Source organism: Mauremys mutica, chromosome 1 (assembly GCF_020497125.1).
Source record: "Mauremys mutica isolate MM-2020 ecotype Southern chromosome 1, ASM2049712v1, whole genome shotgun sequence".
Lineage (NCBI taxonomy): Eukaryota > Metazoa > Chordata > Testudines > Geoemydidae > Mauremys > Mauremys mutica.
Genome location: NC_059072.1, coordinates 257,390,752 through 257,418,697, shown reverse-complemented (window position 1 = coordinate 257,418,697; position 27,946 = coordinate 257,390,752).

The window sequence follows — 27,946 nt, the reverse complement described above, 5'->3', positions numbered from 1 at the left end:
GCGTGCCGAAGGTGGCATGTGAGCTGATTTTCCATGGCACTCACTGCCCGGGTCCTGGCCACTGGTCCGGGGGGGCTCTGCATTTTAATTTAATTTTAAATGAAGCTTCTTAAACATTTTAAAAACCTTATTTGCTTTACATACAACAGTAGTTTAGTTATATATTATAGACTTATAGAAAAAGACCTTCTAAAACCGTTAAAATGTATTACTGGCATGTGAAACCTTAAATTCAAGTGAATAAATGAAGACTCGGCACACCACTTCTGAAAGATTGCCGACCCCTGCTGTAGACAATGGATCGTGTGATGTATCCTGGATGGAAGCTGGAGGCATGTAGGTAAGAATAGTGGTCAGTAGGTTTCCAGTATAGTGTGGTGTTTATGTGACCATCACTTATTTGCACTGTAGTGTCCAGCATGTGATTAGCTTTCATATGCTGTCTCACAAGACATATTGTGTACAATATTGTTTCAGTAGGGTGTGAATATAGGGGTGTCTAGGGTTACAATATGAGCCAGCTGCACTAAAATTATCAGTGGAGCTGCAGGGTGGGCTGGCTACCTGCCTAGGGTCCTGAGTGGGAGTGAACTCTGGATGGCTATCCCGTCCCACTGCTGCTTTGGCTGCCCAGCTATCTTTAGCATTCTAGCTTAACCAAAGCTAAGCTAGAAAAACACTTCCAGATCAAATAGAAACATATCCTTAAATTATTGTGCATGGGAATATTTTGACTAAGTACACCGGGGCAAAGCTCTAATTTACAGAAAGTGTCCTGGGATCTTTGATGGCCATGTCAGTTTTGAAGGTCGCATCTGAAAGACTTCCCCCAAACACACACACATAAATCTCCATGCAACTTAACTTATCTGTTACAATTGTTTTGACTTTGATCCATAAATAATAATTATTATTTGTGACTGTTGGTTCTCAACCAATTCTGATGAATGTGGGGTCCAAATGGCATTTCTGCTTAGGTCTGAAACCTGGTAATGGCAAGAATTTGCCTGCTTCAGTTTGCCAGTTCACTTTCCTGCTCAGCTCCACTACCTACATTCATAGAGAATTTGATCCCATAAAATTTGCATTCTAGCTATGTCCACACCCCTGGACTCTGCCATTTCTCACTCTGCCTGCACTGGAGTGGGCAATCAGCCAGACTCATTCAGAATTATAGGCTGTTCTTTTTCCGCAAACAAACCTGCAGAAGTAAACATAATATCCTTGGCTCATGATGATGGTGAGTCACTTCTGGTTGATGGGTGGTGGTTGAAAGTTTTTGATTATAGTAAGGAAATGTTTTCTTGGAAAAAGAAACATAATAACCCTACTTAGCATTTTGAAAGCTTTGTACAAACATTAACTAATCCTCACAACATTCCTCTGAGGTAGGTAAACATATTTAACCCTATTTTAAAGATGGGAAAACAGAGACATGGAGAAGGCCACTGTAGTGGGAAAGTCTAGTGACCAGCTGGCCTAGTGGTCAGCTTGTGGCCTTACAGATTCTGCTGGCCTAGTCATCCCAGAGGGAGCCCCAGCTGTGGCCTCAAATCACCCCCTTGGGCTCCAATTGTCCCAGATCTCATCACTACAAAGGAGGGGGAGGCAGGCAATGTAGGGGGATCCAGGGCCACCCATTCCACTGGGTCCCAAACCAGGGCCCAAGAGGTCTCTCAAAGTGTCCAGCCTGATCACTGAACTACCCCAAGTTACGTTACCCCACTACCTACTAGTCTGGAGCTCTTCAATTTGCTGTTTGGTCTTGAGCTTAGCAGACTCCCCTCAGTCTCTCAGTGTCCAGTTCAGTTAGACCATCTCTCTCAGAGCTTTCAGCTCCCAAAATTGGGTGGGGAACCCAAGCCCCTGCTGCTATCATAGTCTTCACAAAGTTGTTGCTACTCCGTGAGCAGCTCTCAGCTTCAGCCTTGCTTCCTGGTACCACATACGGTTCATTCCCTTTTCTCCTGGGCTACCAGTGTCCTTTTAAACTGTTCCTCCACTGTGAACATGCCCTGCACCTGTTGAGGAGCCGGGCCTCTAGGATGACCAGATGTCCCAATTTTATAGGGACAATCCCGATATTTGGGGCTTTGTCTTATATAGGAGCCTATTCCCCACTCCCACCCCCATCCTGATATTTCACACTTGCTGTCTGCTCACCCTATGGGTCTCCCTAGCCCAGTATTGCTCTACTCGCCTTCTTGGTTCCATGGGAGGCCTGTAGATCCTGTCACATCCACACTGTGGGTCTCTGAGGGAGCCAGGATTAGAAGCTAGAAGTGCCCATCCAAGCATGTATTGTACAAGATTATGCTGTTTCTCAATACCGTTTGTAACTATTCATTAAAAAAGAAATAGGAAGGGAAACCAATAGGAACATAATAGACTAGCAGTGACCAGAATGCCACCACCTTCAAGTTAGGGGGGTTTTGATTTAGACCACTCCCTGGTGTTTTTGCTCCTGTTCAGCTTCTGTCACAAGGGACTGTCAGGATTTGAGGAGGAAGAAATACAGGAAAACATTGTTCTTACGTACTTTCTTCTCCTTTCTTCATGAGCTCTGATATGTCCCTATTCTTTATTTCCATTTCCTGCTTCCAATGCACCCTCTGTCACCTACTGACCTCCCTCCTCTCCAAAAAAACCCTTCCTCTCTCACCCACTCTCTCCTCTCTCCCCTCCACATGAAAGACCCTTCTAACCACTCCCATCTGCTCCCATTTTCTTCCCTCAAGACCCTGATGTTCTTATACAGGTCTGGGTAGTGCAGTATGGACATGCCAGCATGATTGTGAAGCCCGAGTGTCCATACAGGAGTGTGGATACTCAAAGCATGAGCTTGGAAATCCAAGTCAACAAGACAGGTCCTACAGACCTACGCTTAGCATGTGTATTCGCTTTGTGTTTCTAGAAACAGGACCAGGTTATTTGCAGGGGGAAAGCTTGGAAAGTGTAAAATAGCCCCTATTACTTTATGCTAATAGCTTTTAACCAAATGTGGAGTATGGTTTTGTTTTTGCCAATGGAAAGGCAATTGAGAATTTGCCAAAAGCAGAACTTGGCCATCCTGGCCCACCTCTAATTAAAACTGGCAATGTCTTTCTCTGCAGCATGATTTTTCATGTGTCAGTCTTTCCCTTAGTACTAGGAAAGATTATTTTGTTCTTACAATTTCTCTATGCAAGGTTGTTTTACACATTTAATTCCATAGAAAAGTGGTAAATTCCCTTGAATTTACTGTTACCTGCACACTGAGCCTGGCAAATTGTACTGGAGAGAAAGCACATTAACATATAAGGAAAAGGTTAAAAGCTACATTAACATTACACAAAGATTCATTGACTTCTTTTTTTCATTTTGCAAGAAACTTCAGAAAGGAAACCTGCTATTTTTTCTATTTTGGGAATATATATAGGACATTTGTGGAAAACACCTTATCTTCAAAGAGATACTCTTGACATAGACTTTGAATAAGTAATTTCTTCTACAACCCTCTCTTCACAAATCATAAAGCAAATCATCTTTCAGTCGAGTCTTTTCAGCTTTCTCACTTAATCATGAAACTGAAACCTTTCCCTGCACAGATATTATCCTAGCAATGAGTAACCATTCACTAATCTCTGGGCACATCAAGGAAATTTAGCTGCCATGTCTGTGTTTCCAATGTGTGGCCTGAATTTTCAACAACCACTTTTCGAAATGGGTGATTGCTAATGAGATGTGGATGTAGTCTGACATGCCTAGGTCATTTGTTTGACTCCAGCCCTAGTCAGTAGTGACAATTATTATCATCTGATGACTATTTGGTGGCTTTCATTAAATCAACTGATAGCCTCAGTTTAGTTCCTAGTGAGCAGCTAAGTGTCCTCATTACACAAACCATTAGTAAAATTGACACATTGGAATAAGTTTGCAAAGGACTGATTGGACATGGAGTCTCTCCTCAAATGTCCTCGCATCAATGTAGATGGTCAACCCAGTTCAGGACGGATGCACACTATTGGAGAGAAGTTGGCAGTATCAAGAAAGAAACTTACACTGTTGTGGCCTCTGCTGTGTCAGTTCTGTTCTCCAGGAATGTCTGGCCAGCAGTTTTCACTGTCCCTAATTTAATTTACTAAAACTAAAATGATTAAGAACAATCAAAAATCTGAATTGCACTGCATTTCATACCATTTCCAGAAAGGATAACAGTTCCCAAGAACTCTAATTTTCTTCTGCTTTTTCATGGTTTTTATCTCACTAATAACCTACTCTGCTAAATGGTTCTTTGGCTTTGATTAACAAGTAAACAAGCAACTGTTTCACTGTCCAATGCAATGGGAGGGTAACTGATGGTGCCCCAGGAAAATGTTAATGAAAGTCCACTGCAGTCTGGAATCCACCTGTGAATTAGACAAGAGCTTATCTCAGTTTGGAAATCCCTAAACTTTAAGGAAATTTTCATCTGATTCTAAATTAACCATGAAGGGGAAAGAGCTGGGCATCACTGAAAACCTCCGCTCAATATGTTGGTCAAAAAAGCAGGAAGCTCTTAGAATGCACAAGGAATAGGATAGGAGGTTATACTGAAACTATTATAAAACCACTGTGTACATCAATGTATACTCTACCCTGAGATTCAGTCATTCGGTGGCAAAATGAAATAGCAGAAACAGAAGGTGTTCAGAGACAGAAGATGACAATGATTAGAGCTATGGATAGCCCCTGCGACTACTGCCGTATTTAGTGATCTGAAGAAGATCCGCCGACACTCCAGTGTTCTGTTGGAAAGGGCCAGACAGGACAAAGAACAAAAGTGAGGGAGAGGGGAAAGGTAAAATGTGTCAGGGAAAGAAGCAAAGTGAACACGAGATCAAGGAGATGACCAGGTTGTGAGAGAATGGAAGGACACTAGGAGTGAAAGGGATTGCTTTATCTGAGTTTGGAATTCAGAGCCATTTTTATACAAAACATTTTGAAAGGCAAATTTTAAATGTGGGGGCTATAAACCACTCTAGTTAAACCACTCAAGTTTTTGCTCTCATTGTCTATGACTTCATTACAATAATGAACCAGTACTATACGGGAGGCTGTCATTTATTCTCCCTATCAAGAGTACTTTGCAGATAAAGTTCCCTTTGCATACTAAGCGCTATTACATTGCACTGTACCAGTAATAACTACTTACCTTTTACACAGGGATTAACATATTCACAATGCTGGGCAAACATTAGCTACTAAAGGTTAACAGCACCTGTGTAAGGTATTAGCACCTCCATTTTACAGATGGGGACACTGAGGCAGAGAGGTGAAGTAATTTGCCCAAGGTTCCAGTGTCAGAGATGGGGGTAGAACTAAGGAGTTCCTAAGTTCTCCAGCTCATGCCGCTGCTCTGTTTTACAGATCTGTTTACTAAAAATACGGAACATTTTTGTTTATGACAGTTCAGGATTAATAATTTACCAAGGACATTAGGCCCTTTGTACCTGTCATACAGTAGCAAGTGTTTTGAAGTGTTTGAACTTTTCACAAACAACTTACAAAGTTTAAATTGGCCCACAGTACAGCAGGGCTTATTGGAATCAAACATGACTTCCAGCTGATAAATACACACACAAGCTGACAGTACATGCAGAGGGGCATTAAAGAGAGAGATCAATCTTCATTTTAAACTGTTTCCTGTTCCATGTAGTAATCGTAACTGCAAGCTAGTTATTTTGTGATCTGTACTGTGTGAGATTTAGCTATGCCTGTCTTGTGGATAAAGAGGATTATGAGCTTATAAATGCAGCATCCTTCTGCTTTCTTTTGTCTTTTAACTGAAATATATGCAAATACACATAATAATTATATTTATTTTTACTCTGCTGTGATAAAAGTACACTTTTATGTTGTACATCAAGTGTATTAACAGTACCTGACTGCTTAATTACCAGGAGTTTCCTCTGTCTATATAAAATAGCTTGGGTCAGAAGAATACAGTTTTTGTTTCCTGTGTCTTGTTCAAGCATTTGCCTTAATGAGGTCTGAAATTATTCCAGTATGGAAGATGGCTTCTGTATTAAACACTTTTTCAAACACCAACACATTCCAGTCATACAGTTCTGAAATCCTGTACACTGAAGAGTTCCAAGTAATATTATTTTGGTGACACTCTACAAACTGATTCTAAAATTTTCCTAAGAAAAGAACATTTTCATCATTATATGTTGGCTCACACAAAATGTTTTAGCAGCATAATTTGTTCAGATGCTTAACCTATTTATTTAAGAAATCTTCTGATTTCTTTTCAGCTGAAGTTTGCTTTCTCACCTGACCCCAGATGTTTCAGATCCATCCGTTCAGTGTCATTCAGGTGCCTTTAAAAATCAGTAGTGCTTAGTAGACCTTGCTGAATGTTTTAGGTCATGCTCCTTGACCTCTAAAAACCAAAGAACAGATGCTGACAGACATCTTACATTATACTGAATATGAGCATTTGCGGCAGTAATCTATCTCTCTAAGAATTAGAGTGGCAAAGTCATATATTGACCTCCTGTATTTTGCTAGCAAGCAAATTGGTGACAATTTCTGTAACAGATTCTGGTATTTTTAAATAACACACCTCCAAAAATTTATCAGGTGACAGACGTCCGGTTTATTTATTTGAACACCAAATAAATATCTAATATGGCTAGGACCCTAGTGTTACGATGACAGTATCTTATTGATGATAAACATTTGCATCATTGTTTATGGATGGTAGAAACATGCTATTCTGGTACATTTTCTAAAATAATGATCCCCAGTCATTATAGGATTAGATTGTGTATTCTGGCCCCAGTACAGCAAAGCACTTAAGCACATGCTTAACTTAAAGAATATGACCAGTCGATGCAGTGTTGCCAACTCTTATGATTTTTAGTCAAATCTCTCAATGTTTGATTTTCTTCTTAAAGCCCCACTTCCTGGAGTCAGATGATTACATGAGAATCTCAGCTTTCATTTCAAATGAGAAGCAAGTTTCTAGCCCTCTGGTTGTGAAGAAAAGCTTGAATACGTGACCAGCGTGTAACCTAAAGACCCCCAAGCCAGAAGGCAAACAAAAGAGCCCCATATTGCTTCTTTGGCTTAAAAATCAAAAGATTTTTAAGTTCTCATTGTTTTGAGGGTCTGACTGCTGAATTTTGAATTTTTAGGGGTAGCAATGCAGCAAGGGGACTACTCCCATGCTTAAAGTTAAGCATGTGCTTCAGTATTTTGCTGGATCTGGGATGCATGTGCATCGCCGAATGAGAGACTTGCATTGCTGAGGAGGAGCCCTAGGGCACTCTGGTGGCACTTGGGGAAGTAATTTGTTACAGGTCTTTTCAGAAGGCAGCTTAATTCTCCTGCACAAACAACCAGCTCCACAGGCCAGCACATTGGGAGGAGATCCTTGCTCTTCGCAATTTCCATATGGGGAGATCATCTGGTACATGGGTCTTGCCTTTTTCCCAGCACCCAGAGCTAAAATCCAGATAGCCCTAATGCAAATGTACAAGTGAGGGGAGGTGGGGGGAATCTTTACTCTTTGCTGTTCTTCCGCACATCCGCATTAGGGCTAGTCACAATATCGCTCTATTATTTGCTCTCAATTATTTATAAAAAAGCATGAAACCCATTTTACAGATAAAGATACACGAGTCATATGCATGATTGAAATCCTGGAAATTCACAGCAGTACTGATCCTTCGGGTTTTTCCATTGGTACTCACTGTTCCATCTCAGAACTTTAATATGAGCTTGTGCCTGCACGTCGCATTCATCTGTGCATGCTATAACCAATAACGGAGTGCTGGGGGTTAGAGCAGCCCAATTTCCAGTACAGGTAGAGCTCCCACAGTAAACCAGCTGGCATAGCTAAGATCAGAGGCCCAGATCCTGCAGCCAGAGCCACACAGGTAACCTCTGCCCACATGCAAATCTCCAGGGGGTTCCACATAAATACATCTGTGGGGATCTGATTGCAAAATCAGGGTCCTAGCCCGATAAATAGAGCTGGCTGAATACTGAATATGTGATTTGGTTAGCATTGCAATAATTGATGGGAAAATTGGTTCAACAAATAATTGTTTATGGTAATTGAGCAATTCTATAGCTGGTCAAAAGCTATTATCTGAATACATTGTTTGATAAATAACAGCAGTATATGTCAAATCATTTCTTAGATTAATATTTCTGCAGTAGTTGACTGTATCTGCCAGTAAACTGGTGCAGTTGCTTGATTAGTGGTGTATTTCTTTCAAACTATTCGTAAACATTACAAGAATACACTGGTACATAATATTTTGCCTTTGTTTTCAATAACAAATCTAAGGGCTTGTCTACACTGGGATACTCAGGAAAGTTAATCTGAATTAATTTTTCAAATGGGTTAGTTAAACTGCATTAAACCTCTATGTGGACACTCTTATTCAGAATTAAAGTGGCCTTAATGCAATTTAGTTAAATTCACATTCATAAATTTGAGGCTTTCACCTCAAGCAGTTTGGGATAAAGTTTATTTTAGGCTTTCCCAAGTGAAGTCAGTTTTTACTTGAGAAACTTGAATTTTTTTCAAATTATAGCACAGTCTCAATTACATACCTCATAAAACCACTTCCATTTTTTTCATGAATTGTTCACTTTTTGGGGGGAGGGGTATCTAGCAATGAAAACAGAGGTACTACAAGTCAGGATTTACATGAATCATGTGAGTGTGGAGGTCCTCATTTCCATGAGCAGAAAAGAAATATAAACCTAGAAAGAACAGACAAAAATGCAGGTCTCTTCATTGTGCAGATGCCATACTACACCCAGGGTTTTTTCACCTAAATTGTTAATTTAACTTAGCTTATTCGAATGAGTAAAAGTCTTTCAGGGCCTGATTTCTGAGGGAAGATTTCAATGGGCTTGGGATCTGGCACTAGAAACATTTATAAGGTTTGACAAAATGAAACAAGTTAGGATTTAAATAACATGCCATTTATTGAAGAACTGGTCTCTGATTACAGAGAAAGCTGGGTGTGAAGACTACAACACTTACATAAAACAAAATCTACTCAAGCCCTTTGGATTTATATTTTAGCTATCAACCAGCAGATTCCCAGTCTCTTCTATAGCAGTAGATCTAAGTGCAGAAAAGGCTAGAAACAAATGCCATTAGTGTTTGCTATTGAAATTGAAGTGTATTTAAATGAATGCAGTGAACTGGATGCTGAATTCCTGGGGAGAAAAAAGAGAGAGCTGAGGAATTCTCCTTGAGGCCACAGAAAGAAATTAGTTCATCTACATAATTCGAGGCCACCTGCAAATGAAAATGATTCCTCACATTAAGCTGTCACTCCCCAGGAAAACAAGCCATGCTAACTATAGTACATGGCTTCAGATAAATATCATCCTAAAGAGATGAAGCATTATTGAAGAATGTGTAATATCATGCTGCAGGTTTTTGCCTGCTGCCAGATGTCTGCTGCATACTGTACTTGCAAAATATGTGTCTCCATTTTCATGAACCCACTCATAAAGGTTTTGCCTGGCTGATTTTTCAAGTTAATGATAGTCAAGGCACTTGAAGAAAAGATTTATGTCAGTGATACAGAGGTTCAGCAAATTGTCAAAGAGTTTTGCAATACAATTAATCTTTTTTTCACCATTACAATTTGTAGGTGTGGGCATGTACTCAGAAGAGTTGTTATAATGTAGAGATCACAGAGATGTAAGTGCTATATGAATCAATTAGATATAAAAAATACAAAGTTAACTTACAGTTCTGCAGATTTGTACATCTTTCTCTGCATCAAATGCCCCACCAAGCACTGTGGAGGCTACTGCTCTGTATCATGTTCAACTGTCATCAGTTTCACAGCATTTTAAAAAGAGCTGCAGCAACTGGGATGATATCTCAATTATAGCTGCTGCTTTCCAAATTGCTTCACCTAGAGTTATGTACATTTTTTTTTCCAGAGGACACTCTTACAAGAGAAGAAGAGACCAGGAACAGAAGGCAAGGCTGTTCCAAGAAAGAGGAGAAGCCTGGACACACCCCAGAGCAGTGTTACTCCCTGAGATTTCTCTGACACAATTTAGGAAGGCAGCAAGCTGGTCCCTGGTATCAAAAAGGTTGAGAAATACTGCCCAAGAAGACTATGACCCAAACCCAAATAATGCTCCAGAGAGGAGAAGAAACTGAGACGTGGGAAGGGCATAACGTATGTTATTGTTTTGTCTAGATCTGTGTACTGTGCTTTCTAAAGTAAAGAGTGATTGGTTTGGGAACCTTTTGCAAAGCTTTTGTGTTATGTATTTCAACTATCGCATGTTCCTGGAGAGCAGAACTGTAAACCAGAGTGTCCATTGGGTTAGAGCTCTGGAAAACAATGTCCTTAAGATACTAGGGAGTCTGGGGGAGCTCAGCTCTGGCGTCAGGGGCCTAACGTTGCTTGACAACAAGGTACCACTTCTGAGAAGGGGTAACAGACACAGAGTCTGTGCCCAGGAAATGCCAAGGAAAGAGATACTTCTAGAGCCTAACCAGACTTAGGGGAGCTGAAAACCATGAACATGGGTCCAGTGTATAGGTCCAAACACAGCAACCTAGTGAGTGTCCAGAAGGGAGAGCTCAGTTAGGCCTGTGACAGGAAGAGCTCTTTATGCTGCGGGGCCAGTGTTACGTGTGGAAGCTGTATAGTTTGAGAGCTAGCGAACTCAGCTGGCATTCCTGAGCTCCTTGGTAACACTCCGAACAAGGTCCCTCCAGAAATCTGACCAACTTTTTCCTGCTCCATTCATCATATTACAGGCTAGGACCTTGCTCCACGAGTAGTGCCATTGATTCAGTGAGATCTTTCACAGAGCAAAGTGCTGTTCAGCATGAACTAAGGCATGTAAAGGTTGCTGTATTGTCACGCCTCTATATCTGGCCCTTCCGTGTTCCTTCATTCTATTTCCATTCCCCAAACTATCAGATAACACCAGGAAATCATCTGAGAGCCTGCTTGAAAAGCCTACGTGTGTGCTAGACAGAGGTGAAAGTAAGCCGGTCCAGTACGGTACGGTGTACTGGCAAGAGCTGGTACCCCGTGCCGGACTGGACCGGCTTCCCGGGTGGTGATTTAAAGGTCCCAGGGCTCCAGTCACTGCGGGGAGCCCAGGGTCCTTTAAATCACCGCTAGAGCTCCGGCAGCTGGGCTCCGGTGGAAATTTAAAGGGCCAGAGGCTCCGGCTGCTGTGGGGAGCCCCAGGCCCTTTAAAGCACCGCCGCCAGAGCTCCGGCAGCAGGGCTTGGGCAGCACTTTAAAGGGCCCAGGGCTCCCTACAGCAGCCGGAGCCTCTGCCCTTTAAATCCCCACTGGAGCCCAGCAGCTGGGCTTGGGTGGGGATTTAAAAGGCCCGGGGATCCTGCTGCTGTGGGGAGCCCCAGGCACTTTAAATCACTGCCAGAGCTCCAGCAGTGTGGCTCAGGTGGGCTGAAATAAAGAACTCTGCAGCAGCTGGAGCCCCGGGCCCTTTATTTCAGCCCTGAGCCCCAGGACTCCCAGTCTCCTCTGCAGCTTGTAGCTCTGGAGTGATTTAAAGGCCCTGGGGCTCCCAGCCACAGCCGGAGCCCCAGGGCCTTTAAACACCTCTTCCAGTTGAGGTCACACCCCCACTCAGGACTCCGGCTTACCAGTAAGTCCTATCAGTTACTTTCACCCCTGGTGCTAGACATGGTACTGAGAAAGTGGGGAATGATCCTTCAGTGCCACCAGTCTGGTGCTGTGGCTCTGCTTTTGATCTGAGCTCCTCTCTCTACTCTGCCTGTCCTTTATCTGTCACTGAGCAGATCAGAGGAGAATGCGTGGATGAAAGGTTTTGGAACAGGACAGGCCTGGCAGCACTATTAAAAGCTGCCCCTAAAAGCTGCTAAATAACCATTTCAACATGAGTCCCAGGAACTATGCCTGCATGCTCCCCATCATTTCTCCTGCCTCCAGCAGCCTTGGATGCATAAGACCGCCTTTCTAAAGCTCTCTAAAATACACCCAATAGCTATGTAATCTGTAATAAGATGCATCCACTTTGCAATATCTTGCTTAACAGACAGCAGCGTTTCTCAAACTGGGGTCCGCAAGGGTACTCCAGGGGGTCCATGGGCCCCGCTCATCAACTCCTCCCCCTCCCTCCCAGCGCTTCCTGCACGCCACAGAACAGCTGGGGGCAGGAAGAGGTGGGGTGGGGGCGGGGCTTTGGGGGAAGGGGTGGAATGGGGGCGGGGCCTGGGGCTGAGCAGGGGGTTTGGGGATTTGTGGGAAAATTTTAAATCAAAATGGAGGTGTTCGGGTTACTGAAGTTTGAGAACTGCTGACATAGAGTAAAGCAGAGAGCAAGGGTAACTGCCCATAAAATCACAGCCAAACAGTATTCCACGAGCCAAGTGAACAGAAATTGCAGCTATAGATATCTTATGACTGGCATGTGCTTTTTATATTTGATTGTTAGTGATTTCATTTCTAATAGTAGAATTGATTTTGCAGATTTAATTTGTTGTTAGCTCAGTCTAATATTATTGATTTGAACATTGAGCCTGATATCTACCAATGTGGTTATTGTTTCCCAATAAAGATTTGTTTTGATATATATATATTGATTTGCAGGGCTAATTGTAATAAGGGTGTAACAGACATGACTGGAACAAACTGGTTCTTATTTCTTGGCCCCAGTGATATGAAATGGGGTTGCAAAATCCCAAAATTATATCTCTATATCATCGTAATGGTAAATACCTACTGACACCTCTAGCTCCTGTTAAATTTACCTTCTCTTCTGCTGCTTTTTTCCGAAAATCAATTGCAAATTAAACATAACAATAATAAAAAACAGTCATCACCATCTAATACAGCCAATTAATAAAACACAAATGGACCACGGCAGGCAAGCTGAACCCCCTGACAAGGTGGGAGGAGTATTCTGTCTTTTATTGGATATGTCAGTAACTACATCTCTGAACCCCAAGGGCTTTCTGATCCATTCACATAGCCACTTCTCATTCTTGGAACAGTTCCATCTGCAGTGGCCTGGTTCACCACTGAGGTGGATCTGCCACTTGGAGTCTATTTGTTGCTCCAGTTTCTCTTCATTGTCAGTGACTGGGTGGACATGTATCGCTTACACTAGCATGTTGGGTATCCCTAGGAAATAGTCAGCCAGCGTCCTCCATGGTTTTATATAGTTGTCTTATATTCCTGCTATAGGATTGATCCGCACAATTTATATCCTTAGTGCTCCTGGAATAGTCATTATGTTAGCAAGTTGCCAACCACTCTCTGTTTGAAACCTAACATTCTTTCCTGTCCTAGTATTTCTTCTGTTCCAGTTTCCTGACATAAAGTTCTTTTGTAACTACTTTTCAATTGCCTTTGGCTCAGGAGACTTGAGACATTTGCATGACGATTTTTGTCCTTCAGCCTATTAGTCTCTGACCTGATGATCCTAAAAAAGCATAGTGAGGTGTGTTGAGATATTCTAACAAAGGTCAGTATGGATCTCTTGAATGTGCTGAGGCTTTTTCTTTTTTATTAAGTTCGTTGCTGTTTTCACTTAGAAGGACACACCTTTGCAAAATGGTTGATTTTATTGCAATGCTTCAGCTGGCATCCCTTGTGCTGGATTAGATTGTATTGTGTAGCGATTGTCCTCCCATGTATAAAAAGCAGGTCCCTGCCATTTGTGTGCATTTGTTATTCTGTCTTTATCCCTTGGTGTGTCTTTTTAATTAGATGCACTTCATTTCTTTCACTGCATGTTAACATTTGCATTTAGAAAAGCACACTCTTCACTGCAAATATCCACTGTTCTGAGTAATGTCATGTCCATTTCTCATGATGAACTCCTTGCTTTGACCTCTTTATCAGTTATACCACAGTTAATTTGATCTAATTATTTCCTCTGTTAAGTATTTGAATTCACATGACTTAACTTTAATAGAAATCTCTGTTAACCTAATGTTCAATGATCTCACCTGGCGGCTGGCTTCTAGTACAGAAAACATGCCATTCCCTACTGACATTTATGTGAAGCAAAGTATCCTTGAAATTTCTAAATGTCTTTTTCTAGCAATTTGCAGTCCTCTTCATGCTCCCAATGGGTTGTAGTGTAGTTCTCCAATGCCTCTGAGCCTGTCACATACAGCCATGTAAAGAATTTCATAGGGAACCTCTCTGGTTTCTCAATACTATTTGCTTTGTGGAAAATTTGGAAGTGCTGTAACCACCTCTTTTTGTTCTCTGCCAAAATGAGACTTAGGGTTTTGTTGTTGTTTGTTTTCTGCTTTTTGTTTCCAGACACCATGTAATAACTGTATAACACAGAAGAGTGCTGATCAGAGAGTGATCTCTATATCTGTAACCCCTCTTTCAGTTGAAGTTGGCAGCAACAAGGGCTGGGTTCAATATCTAAGAGTTCCGTTTCAACAATACAAAACAGAACTGGCTTGAGGCCCTATACAGTAATTTGGGACAATTATTCACCAACTCTTGGGCACCTCTAAGAGGCAATACTTTCCCTCTCACAAGCATAGAGTCTGAGTGTAGAAAGGAACCTTTAAGTAAAAAGGGGGAAAGTTACCCAGCATTAACTTGAGAAAACACTGCAAGCAGGATAAGCATAAAACCATGAGTAAAACACCCACTCCAGAGTACATTGGGCAGCGTCCTTTTGCCTCAGGTTCTTAAGTCCAGCAACCAAAAGTTCCTTTAATGTCCCTCTCCCCCTTCTCCACACCCCACTCACATTTGTTGTCCTTGGTCAGTGCAGATCCAGAGTTCAGAGGTGCATCTGCGTAAGTTCACTTCCCACTATGGCAGGAGAAGGCACCTTGCCTGCTTCACTGTACAGGCACTTCTCTGGCTGCCCTGCCAGCCACTCAGCACCCTCTGGGATGTCTCAAGGTCCCACCAGAGCTCTCAGTGATTTCAGCTGTTTAGTAGGGGAGGGGAGCCTCATTGTTAGTGCAGACTGGGCAGCCTCATGCATCAGAGACACTGTCCCAAAGTAGGTCGAATTCTTAGACCTGATTATCAGTGACTTCAGCTCCATTGGTGTGCAACAAGTCTCTCAACTGAATCTTAATCAGCTCTTACTACACAGAGGAAAAGTCAAATGGTGTCTGGGACCCTGCAGCTGGGACCCTCACCACCAGCTACAAATATTGTCCCCACTCTCTCTCCACTCCACTGTGCTTTGGCACCCTTCATCCTGCCTAGTGAGTGCAGTTTAGTTGAGGGTGAGTCCCTCAGATATGCCAAGCACAGTTCTGCTGCCCTTAATTCACATAACAAAGATAACAACCCTTTAGTACTGCTGCCCACCTTCAATAACAAAGAGACTTGTGATCCAACCAGCCAAAAGTGATCATTTGGGCAAAGCATTCCCATCATGTTATGCGCCTAGGCAGAGAGGGCGTGTCTATGCAAACAAGGTCAGTTCATGAAGTCTTCTTCCCCAGCTCATGACTAGATATCAGGCTAGAACTCATGCAGATTCTGCTTACATATCCTTGTCTCAGTCATATTAGATCTGTCAGAATTACAAAAGGTTTGTATGGCAAGGGGATTATCCACTGACTCTGGTAGTTACTATAACATGAATAGGCATTTCAGACTGAAAAAATGCACTATTTTATATAATTAAATTTAGGACTGGCATAATGAATTTAATGTGTTGTAGCTTGCAAAAATCTCCAATATATACTTCTTAGGATATTTAGTTAGTACTTGATTTTTTGACTTGCAATGAAGAGTTTTTATTTTTAAACAGGAATTTAGAATGTGCCTGTTTGTTAGAAAGCACAAAGCTCTCATTAATAGAGAGAAGCCTGAGAATCCCGTATCTCTTTCAGTCTTGTTGTTTGCTTTTAAAAGGAATAATTCTGCAGGTTTTTTCCCCTTCATAAGTATTAAGTCAAATATAAAAATCTTACTATTTCTATATCACGAATAATAACATTCCTATAGCTACAGAAAACCCTCTATACAAACTGTCACAAAAAGCTATACACTACTTTTTAAAAAACAATCATTTGATCTTCACTACTATTCCAATACAGTCCTGGCTGGATTCATATTGCTTCCATTCTTATTACAACAGAATAATTAATGCAGAGGATGCAATTCTATTTGTAAACAACTTCAGATGAGGAAGTTATACATCTTAAACTCTGCTTTTGTTCCTTGGTGAGTAAATGCTCCTTTAAAATATTTCCGTTGATAGACAGTTTTGTCAAATAAAACTTGCTTAACAATAGTTTAAAGGAGACACTTATTTCAACACAGCCTTGTGAAGCTGCGGTGGGTCAAAGATAAGCAAATAGAATGTAACAAGACATAATCCCGGGCTAATAGCACCTGTTTCCTTAGATGTACTTCATGCTTCTCTGGCAGGGAGCAATGGAAGTCAGTCATCAACTATGTTTTCCAGACATTTCTGCTAGTGCTTTAAGAGGGAAGACAACTGTCAACATCATCAATATTTAATTGCTCTAGAGTTGTTGCTGTTTTCCCTCCACATATTAGGAGTGTTGTAAATATGCATGGAGTTGTTGCTTTCTCCCACTCGCTGCTTGAACAAATGTCTTTGTCACAATTTATTCCTAGAGTGATAAACAATAAAGACTGTATCCTTGTGGGATTTTGTCCTAATTATCTTCCCTGTCCATGGCCTGTTGGCTTTGTTCTTTCCGATAATTCTGTTCCTTACACTGTTACTTCCCTCAAACATCACCGAGAAAATGTTAGCTAGTGCATGCATCTGTGAGTCACAGGGTTAGAATGTTGTGAGCATTGCAACAAATTGTGTTCTTTGCAGACTGCTGTTTACTGGTAGAAATATTTATTACTATTGCTTGTTATTTATTCAGTATCAGATGCATGGTCAAAACCTTCTGCATGGGGCAACACTGGTAGGCCTGCGGTAACATATGCACGTCTTATAGGCCCCAGTTAGAGCCATCTCAAAGCCACAATTTCTGACCCACAGGAAAATCTACTATTTTGAAATGTGGCTTTGTCCTGAATTGGACTGAATAGTCAAAATATAAAACATTTTCAAGGAACAGAAAGTTCCAAAAGGTTAACAATTTGGAAATGTCAAAGTATTTCAAAAAAATATTTGAATTGTTTTTACTTCCACTTTTCATGAGCCATAAATATCTTCCAAGTGACTTTATGGTTAATCTTCATATGAATGTTCTTGAATACTTCACACACACACCCTTCTCCCCGCCCCAATATTTGCCTAAGGCTTTGTCTACACTTCCACTTTACAATGCTGCAACTTTCTCATTCAGGGGTGTGAAGAAACACACCCCTGAGCACTGCAAGTTTCAGCGCTGTAAAGTGGCAGTGTAGACAGTGTACCAGTGCTGGGAGCCGCGCTACCAGTGCTGGGAGCTACTCCCCTTGTGAGAGTGATTTTTTTACAGCACTGGGAGAGCTCTCCCCCAGCACTGGTGCCATGACTACACAGGCACGTTAAAGCGCTGACGCAGCCAGCGCTTTAACATTGCTAGTGAAGTCATACCTTAACTCTAGTGGCATGAAAATTCGTTGAATTTAAAAGAGGGACAGGTAAGATAATCAAGCGCAACAGTGAAAAATGTCAGCAGGGTTTGTTTGTCTGTTGTTTTTGTGGATTAGAGTCTGTAGCAGGGTGGACCCCTGCTCCTGCCCTGAAGGGCTTAAAACAGCCCAGAAGAGGGCTGTGGTGGGAGCTACTAAACTGGGCTGATTGGGAAGTGGCTGCGGCTGGGCCACGCCCCAATCAGGCCACAGCTGGCCTGTATAAAGAGGCTGGGAGCCAGAAGCTCAGGAGCCTCTCTCTAGCTATAGAGGGAGCTGGACATAAGGTACCTGAGTGAAGCAGGGGTGGGGAAAGGCAGAGGAGCTGGGGAGCTCTAGCCTGGAAAGCCCCAGGCTGCAGCCTAGCATTGGGCTAACAGGTACTGGGGGTTGCAGAGGGCAGCCCGGGGTAGGCCAAGGCAGCAGGTCCAAACCCTCCTTGCCAGTGATGAGTTGGCTGATGCTGCAGTCTGCCCCAGGGCGCGGGGCTAGACAATGACTGGCAGTAGCCTGATACTGAAGCAAGGTGGGGATAGAGGATGGAGGTTCCCTGGGGAGGGGAGACCCTGAGAGAAAGGGGTTACTACCAGGGGTCAGCACCCCATGTAAAAGGGCACCGGGTCCAGGGAGGGACACGGGGGCCAGAGGACAGGCGGATCACCAGCCTGCAGAGGGTGCTCCAGAGCTGAATGGAGCTAATTCCAGAAGACACCAGCAGGAGGCGCTGCATGGGTGAGTCCGCTCGTCTACAGAGTCTTTCAAGAAACAATAAATGTATAGCATGCTATCATTGTTTGGTTAATAAAAGGCATTTACCTTATTTTCTTGATGTTGAGGATAAGAAGCCATTGCTGATAATCCAATGCCCACAAGACTTAAGAGAAGTGCTTCCTTTTTCTGAAACGTGTGGACCCAGTTTGGGATTGCTTGGCACCAAGAGGAATTTCTTGCAGCTAAAATGACATCTGTAGCATTTTGCTAGCTATCTTTCTAAATCTATATTTGCTTGATACCTATGCTCTCTTAAAATTGGCATCAAATTTTGTGAGTGGGCATAATGCCACCCCAACAGATGGTGATAGGCATAGGCATGCCAGAGAACCAGTGTGTGCACCACGTTTGAGCATTAAGGGATGGATTTGCATCCAAGAATGTCAAAACAGCAGTCAAGGCAGAACAGCTGAGTCTATGGTTAAGGGGATATGCTATCCCTTCTCCTGCTCTGAGCTGGATTAATTTTGAAAATGATAATTAAAAAAAACTTCTTGCGCTGTGAGATTTTGGGCTCTGGCAAATCAAGATAAGGAAGAAAAGCAAGTTTTTTAATGAAATCTCCACCCTTAACAGTTCTTTACATTACCAGGCACCTGCAATCTCTCCAAACAAAGGAAAAAAAGGCTCCCAAGCCCTGGCAAGATTTCCTGCTGAAGAGCTTGGCTGAGTGCAGAAGTGGGACCTGCAGACTACACAGTGTGGAAGCCCATATATGCTTTCTGCTAAACAGAGCCCAGTCTTTGTTTTGAGTATTCCACAGATCACGTTGATTCAAATTGGCATACATCAGTGAATAATAACTTCTTGGTGCCAACGAGTTTTAGTGCATCCGTTGCTGGCAAGGAACATTGCACTGGGAAAATTAAACTCCTAGTGCAAGAAGAGTAATTCTAAATTATATATTTTACATTTTCAATTAATTTTTTTCATGTATTTATATACAGTAGAGCTGAACTTTAGAAAAAAAATAAACCAAGCATAACCCTGTAGTTTCCTTCAACTGGAACAGAGGTAACATCCACATTTCAGGAACAGTTATACATCTCCCATGAAGAGAAAAAATGAAAGAGTTTTATGGATATAACTGCAAAGAGAACTAACGAGTCTCCTTGACTTTTCTACTCTTGAAATGTATTTGCGGATTACTGAGGAAACACACTTTTCAACTTTTATAATATTCAGGGCTTGAAAAGTTTACTAAACTTGAGAGTTTCCTACAAGCCTGAGGCCATCGGTGAGTGCCATGATAAAAAGAAGCTCAGTCCGCCCACCACCAAGTCCTGCAGTTGCTTGGAAGATGCTGGGATTCTTACCAAGGTGCAGTCCCTGGATGTTGCTTGGGTTGAATAGGCATCTGAGACACTCGGTGGTTAATAGTCAGAGCCAGGGGAGCCACCCAGGCCACGGCCCAACCAGTTTGTGTCTGGGCCAAACTTGAATGGCACTGTGACCCTATGTGCCAGGTCCCAATGTCACTCAGTCAGATTTGGAGGGGAAGGGTGTAGGGGCTCATGGCCTCAAGGGGATCAGGCTGCTGGTAAGGAAGGGCACCTGAGAGGGGAAGAGGATGGTTAGGCAAGGGAGGGACTCAATAATCCCTCACTTGAAATGGCACTCCAGAGCCTCTACGGTACAGATAAGGGATGCTACATACATAAGAAATACACTCTTCATATGGAGTAACAATTGGTAAGGGCTCACCAGTAAGAGAAATTAAAGAGGTATTGGGTTTTTTTCCATTTCTATTAACTAAGGTTTTGATCCTGAGCACTGCATTGGACAGTGTGTATGGTAGCTCCACTCCAGTACAAACAAAGTATGAGTGCAAGTAAAGTCAAATCGTAGGTGTACTCCTCCTCTTGGGGTGGCATTATGTTTCAAGCTCTTGTATGCCTACTCCTTTATTCATAAGTGCAGAATGTAAACTGGGTGTAGTTCATGGGCAAAAAAATTGAGTGTGACTAAGGAGACATGGGCTTTCATGAGACCCTCATCATCCTAATGAGGCCAGGAGTAACTTGGCAACTGTACACCAATGTGCTCATTGAGTTTCTCCGTGCTCCTTTTTTCCACTTTTTACACTGAGCAAATTTTCAACACTCCGCTCCTGTGCTGTGCAGGATCAAGCCATGTGAGGCAGAAGCTCTGAGCCAATAATAAGAGGCATCAGGTAGGAATGTTACCCAGTCAGCAACTCTCTTTGAATTGCCGTGATCAAGCCCCTCCAAACGAATGGGCTGTCTAGCACTTGTCCACTGGGCTAATGTTGAAGAGAATCAGATCCTGCACTGTGTTAGGACAGCCTTATTCTGGATGAAGAAACTGAGGACTGGTCTACATTGCTGTTTAAGGCCTTGTCTACACTACAAGACTATTTCGAATCAACTTAGTTCGAATTTGTGGATTCGACCTTATGAAGTCGAATTTGTGTATCCATACTAAATACACTAATTCGAATTTCTGAGTCCACATTCACGGGGCCAGCGTCGACTTTGGAAGCGGTGCACTGTGGGAAGCTATCCCACAGTTCCCGCAGTCCCCGCTGCCCATTGGAATGCTGGGTAGAGCCCCCAATGCCTGCTGGGGGGAGAAATGTGTCGAGGGTGGTTTTGGGTAAGTGTCGTCATTGAACCGTCAATCACAACCTCCCTCCCTCCCTCCTTGAAAGCGCCTGCGGGCAATCTGTTCGTGCACTTTTCTGGTCAGTGACAGCGCGGACGCCACAGCACTGCAAGCACGGAGCCCGCTGCGATCATCGCCGTTTTCTCCTCCTCGCACTTTATCGTCCACCTCTTCCACAGTCAGCTGATGAGAAATTGGGCTACTTTTCAATGGTGCTGCAAGCACTGGGGGACCATAGGGGACGTTTTACAAACATCAACGTCGGGTGGCCGGGCAAGGTTCATAATGCGTGTGTTTTCAGGAACTGTGGGCTGCTCAGACGCCTGCAGGAAGGTAGTTTCTTCCCGGACCACGAAATAACTGTTGTGGATGTGCAGATGCCTATAGTCATCCTCGGGGACCCAGCCTGCCCGCTAATGCACTTGCTCATGAAGCCCTATACAGGCGCCTGGGACAGCGACAAGGAACTCTTCAAATACCAGCGAGCAGCGAGCAGCGTGACCTGTGACTGTTCAGTTTCTTTACAGAGAAGCTGAACCTGCCCCTGTTGCTTTACCCAGTTACTGTTGACTCTCCTCTTCGGTTACATACCCCGTTCACCCCGTTACCCCCACTTCCAGCACACGTGTAAAAATAAAATACATGTCCCATTATTACTTTACAAATGTTTCTTTATTCATGACTTTTCATGAAAGGGTTGAAACTGGGACGCAGGCTGTGCTGGGTAGGGTGTGCGGTGATGTAAAGACCGCCTCTAAACTCAAGGAATGACAGGCTCCTGCTCCTAGAGCGGTCCGCAGTGCCGGAATGCTTCTTTCAACGGAGCCTGCCATCCCTCTTTATGGAATTCTGTGTGCGGGCGGATATGTGACCTTGTGGTGGAGGAGGACGGATACAGATTCCTCAGCTGCGTGACTCAGCGGTCCAGGACAAGGACCGCTGTATAAGATCTGTAACCGCCCTCCCCCGCTGCAAAGTCACATCTCCCCCGCCCACACAGATCCTGGAAACCACCTCCAAAAACCGACCAGGGTGCCTACTGACTGCACCGTGTGTGTGACCCGCTGCTGATCCTGCCCCCGTGTCTGTACCCTGGGAAAGGTGACTGTCCTATGCAATTAACCACCCCCTTCCTCACGCCCCCCATTCAAACACAGTCTTCTTTGAAAAAACATAACGGAAACAGTAATTAACAGCAAAGCATTTTTATTAATTAAGTAGACAGTTAGGGGATGGGACTGGGATTGGGACTACTGTGAGTCTGGAAGTGAAGGACTTCGGCAAATGTAGGGTATGAGAGCTTTTGGGTACTTGAGCACTGTGCTGTGGTGCAGTGACAGTATTCACGTCCCCGGCCGCCCCTCCTCCTGATTATTTTCGGTGAGGGGGGTATGGGACTTTGTGGCGGGGGAGTGCGGTTGCAGATACACTGCAGGGTGTCTCTGTCCTCCTGCGGTCCTGCAGAACATCCACAAGGCGCCTGAGCATGTCCGTTTGCTCCCTCACTAGTCCAAGCATTGTTTCAGTCGCCTGCTTGTCTTCCTCACGCCACCTCTCCTCCCGTTCGCTGTGTGAGCGCTGGCACAGAGAGACGGTCTCCCTCCACTGGCTCTGCTGGTCCGCCTCTGCTAGGTAGCAGCCCATATGTTCCTCGAACATCTTGTCCCTTGTCTTTTTCTTTCGCCGCCTAATCTTTGCCAGCCTCTGCGAGGGGGATGCTGTGGCAGGTCTGGAGACAGTGGAAGCTGTGAGATGGGAAACAGGGAGTGAATTCCTTGCAAAGAAACATTTTTGCGAACAATTAACTGAGTCTAGGCTGTCTCTGTGAATTCTGGGTTGAGACCCCTGTGCCTGCTGGGGCAGAAATCATTTTCGCGGTGGATTCTGGGTAAATGTCGCCAGTCATTCCTTCCTCCGGGAAAGCAACGGCAGACAATCATTTCAAGCCCATTTTCCCAGAATTGCCCTGGCATACGCCATAGCGTGGCAACCATGGACACTGTTTTGCCTTTTGTGTATGTCACCGTATGTGTACTAGATGCCGCTGACAGAGGCGGGCCAGCAGCGCTACACAGCAGCATGCTTTTGCTTTTGCATGACAGCAGAGATGGTTACCAGCCATATTGTACCATCTACCATACCATAAATTGGTAATAAGATGGTAATAAGATGGGCATGGTTACCTGTCCTTTTGCACTGCCCCATTTGGTGCTGTCATAAGTGCCCCTGGCCGAGCAGCCAGGGGCGCAAAAGCAAAAATTGGGAATGACTCTCTGAGTCAATCCCTCCTTTTTGGTATCTAAAAATAGAATCAGTCCTGCCTAGATTATGGGCAAGTGTACTAGAGAACCACTGTATCATAGAACCAGAGAGCACAGCTGCTCTGTGTCCGATCCTGCATAAATTATGAGCTGTATGCTATTCACAGGGGGTGCTCCTGCAACAACACCACCTGTTCATTCCGTTCTTACCCCAGCCTTCCTGGGCTACCATACCATTGTCCCCCCACTTGTGTGATGAAGTAATAAAGAATGCAGGAATAAGGCACAGTGACTTGTTTGTGAGAAATGAGTGGAAGGAAGCCTCCAGCTGCAATGATAGTCCAGGCAGGACATTAAAGAGTGTGGATGAAGGAGCCCATCATCCCTCTGCTAGTCCAGGGGCAATTGAATCTTTTATTTACAATGAAGGGTGGGGGCTGATGGAGCTCAGCCCCCTGTTGCAATGATTAGGACGGTTACCAGCCATATTGCACCATCTGCCATCAAAAATTAGGGACAGGCGCCCTTGATCGACCTTACTGATGCTAGTCGGCATGGTTACCAGCCCTTTTGCACTGCCCCATGTGCCAATAGGCTGATGATGAGGACGGATTTCCATCTTTTTGTACCATCAGCCATCCATAGCGTGGGGGGAGCAAGGATGTTGGTGTTGAGTGCTGCACCATCGCGTCTATCTGCAGCATTCAGTAAAGACAGGGTGACATGTAAAAGAGTCAACAGAGGATTGTTTTCACTTCTGGTGGTGGGTGGGGTGTGTGCGCAAATTGCCGAACTATGCCCTGACCCACCGCAGACACTGTGTTTGACCCTAGAAGCATTTGGAGCTCATCCAAGAATGCAAATACTTTTCGGAGACAGCAGGAACTGTGGGATACCTTGCGTCCTCATTCCCCCCTCCCTCCATGAGCGTCCATTATATTCTTTGGCTTTCCGTTACGCTCGTCACGCAGCTGCGTGCTGAGTCTGTGCTATGCCGTCTGTCCGTAGATTTTTTAAAAATACTTTGGACCAGGCGTAAAATTACAGTAATTACCCTAATTAGATGCAGGAGTCTCCGAGCGAGATCACCCTGAGGAAGGTCACTGAAGGAGATAGAGAGCGCATGCTGCGTGAAATCTATCACGAACCACGGCCCGATGCAGCCGTGCTCGGGGAGGCAGTGCTCCCTGAGTACCTCATGAAAGCCTTGCGCGGAAAACTGTGCTACCACGGAGCACCCAATAAGGCAGCTCTCCCCAGGAACCTCCTGCTGATGCTTTTCGATTAACGCAAGGAGAGCTTCGTGGAGAACTCCAAGGATGATTTCTGTTCTATCCCCATATCTAGAGAGACCTCCTTTTCACACAGTTAAGATTCCTGTTATATTAAGAATAAAAGTTAACATGGTTAAAGCACTTACCGACTGCTCCTTCCCCTGATTCAGGGTCCGGGTTAATGGCCGGGGAGGGTTGTTGGGGGATCTCCGTGACGGTGATGAATAGATCCTGGCTGTCGGGGAAACCAGCGTTGTAAGCGCTCTCGCCTGCCTCGTCCTCCACAAACCCTTCCTCATCTTCCCCGTCCGCGAACATCACCGAGGAACTGGCCGTAGACACTGTCCCATCGTCAGAGTCCACGGTCACTGGTGGGGCAGTGGTGGCAGGCTCCGTAGCGTCCGTTTGCCGCTTTGATTTTTTGGTAGCCTTGTCTGGGGTCCTTGATTTTCACGCGGCGCTGCGTTGCATCCCGCCTGTATCCTCTGTCTCTCATGGCTTTGGAGACCTTCTCGTAGGTCTTCGCATTCCCTGTTTTGGAGCGCAGCTCCGAAAGCACAGACTCCTCGCCCCACACACCGATCAGATCGAAGAGTTCCCAGTCAGTCTATGCTGGGTCCCTCTTTCTATTCACAGATAACATGAACTCCTCTGCTGGAGAGCTCTGCATCGTTGCAGGTGCTGCGGAGCTCGCCCCGATGTCCAGCCAGGACGTCAGATTCAAAGTGCCCAGACAGGAAAATGAATTCAAATTTTCCCGGGTCATTTCCTGTGTGGCTGGTCAGAGAATCCAAGCTCGGACTGCTGTCCAGAGCGTCAACAGAGTGGTGCACTGTGGGATAGCTCCCGGAGCTACTAAGTTCGATTTGCATCCACACCTAGCCTAATTCGAGCTAGCCATGTCGAATTTAGCGTTACTCCACCTGTCGGGGTGGAGTACCAAATTCGAACTAAAGAGCCCTCTAGTTCGAATTAAATGGCTTCCTGGTGTGGACGGTTGAGCGGTTAGTTCGAATTAACGCTGCTAAATTCGAATTAAAGTCCTAGTGTAGACCAGGCCTAAGTTGATCTAACTTGCGTAACTTGTGTAACTCCATTACAACTGGCACAGAGCTCGAGTGATGTAGTCATGAATGAGACCAGGCATATTTATTATAAGACAGTATTAAAGATTTAGCAATAAAAGGGTTGTGCAACTTTAGAAGATATTTCTTTCCCATTACATTTTCCCAAATTTTGTTTCCCACATTTCAGTAAATTCCTATTTGATCAAAATTTCATGAAACAGTAATCTGCCTGCAAATCCTTACAAGGTCAAGAAAAACAATTACACTTGAAAATTGGCCCAACTTTACTGAAAACGGTCCCATTTTAATATGAAAATGGGACCCATTTCAAACTTGCAATGACATGCAAAAATGCTCAGACGTTGAGGTTTTTCAAAGTGCATTGCAAATATTTTGCACAACTCATACTAAGTGAGCTTAAAGATGACTCTTTTTGCTAACATATATGACAGTCCTGGCTGTTCAAACCTTGATCTTGATACTTTTAATACCTGATTTCTCCAGTGCTTCCCTGCACCTACTAGAGTTTGTTTGTCATTGGAAAAGAGGAAACCACACTGGACCTGTGCATTGTGTATGTGAAAAGATCTTACAAAACCAGCTAAAATACTCAATAATTAAGGTGCTTTTGTGGGCAAGATTTTTTTCTCTGTGGCTGGTGGTTTGTAATCCATTTATACTGTAATCTATTTATAGTACAAGATCATAGAATCTAGGTTCTGTAATATGAAGCTTCTTTTCTAAAGGCTCTAGCTAGCTCATGTGCTCTGGATGGGGGAAAGCAATGTGTTTTTTAGGTTTTTGATTTCTGGGTTACAATGGACTTTTCTGGGTAATTTCTTTGAGTTTAATATATTTAGTGTCTCTCTCTCTCTTTCTGTCCAGCACTATGTGGCTGTGGCCAGAAGCATTTGTATGCTGTGAATTAGCAGGCATTAATCATTTCATGCATAATTCACAGCTTGCTACAGTGATTCCAGAAAGTCATAACACCTAGCTTACATTTGCATTAGCACATAACATTTAAGTTAATAATGTTTTGTTTCTGGAAAGTGTTTTCTTGTCTCAGAGGCTGGGCATACTCTGGTCAGGAATTTACATCATAAAACTTGTTGCAAGTTTATGTGCATAACTTACCCTTATACCAGGCTGCTTCAACCATTAGTATGAAATACACTCCACTGAGTGGCTCTGGAGACATTCCCTGGTCTGTAGCCAGGATTCTTTCCTCCTGCTCCTCAGGCATCTTTCTAACAGTAGCACCCAGTCCAGTTACTTGGCTTAGATGCTGGTGTCAAGATTTTGGCCTTAAGGAACCCAGCAATCAGGTAATAATCATTAACAGCTGAATTTTGTGAGCCTCTGCTGAAATGAACTAAATTGCAGAACTTTTCAGGCTCACTCATTGCTATATTGGGTTCCCCCATAAACACCTCCTGCACATACACGAAGTGACAAACAAAACTGAACAAACCGCAAGGCGACAGCAAGATCCAGATTGAAATCCTACCCCATTGACTTCAATGGAATTTTTGACATTGACTTTAATGGAGCCAGGATTTCACTTCAAATACAGGAGATATGAGCAAGTTTGGGAAAGAGTTAGAAATACAGAAACAAAACTTCTGAATTGTCCTTTATGATTCATATCAGGATACTGGAAAATTAGATCCTTGCAGGATGGCATAGGAAAAGGAAAGGCAAAAAACCAACTGTGTGAAATGAATATTTACTAGCGAAAGAGAAACACACACCCCCCACACACACACACAATGGGGCAGCATATTTTAGATGACCTCCAGATTAGGGAGGCAAAATTGTATTAATTTAGCTGAACTCCCAACCAACAGACTCAGAGACCAAATGAGGACTATTCTGGTGTGTTAAAACAGATCCGTTCTCTAACACAGACAACGTGCTAAATTCACAGAAGGTTCCAGAAGGTTGAAAGTGAATGAGTCTGGTTTCAGTAGTCAAGAAGAGAGATAAAAATAAATTAATGTAGAGAAAGAACTGCAGATCTGTCCGTCTGCCTAACATTTGCCTGCAAACGAGGGTCAATTAGAAGAGATGGGGCCTGATTCTCCATTTGCACTTCGTGTAGTTACCAAAACCTGTGCAAGGTGGGTGCAGAATGCTACCAAATAAGAACGGTAGCCTTTTACACTTATTTTGCACTTTTGCAATATAAGGTACAGGGCAATGAAGACTCAGGGCCAGACCGTGCAATTTTAATCTGAAACTAAACACCAGGATTAGCTGAGTGTTTTCCCCTTCCCCTCCCTGTGGTTATGTCTACACTGCAATCAGACACCCATAGCTAACCCGTGTCAGCTGACTTGGGCTCACTGTTTAATTGCCATGTAGAC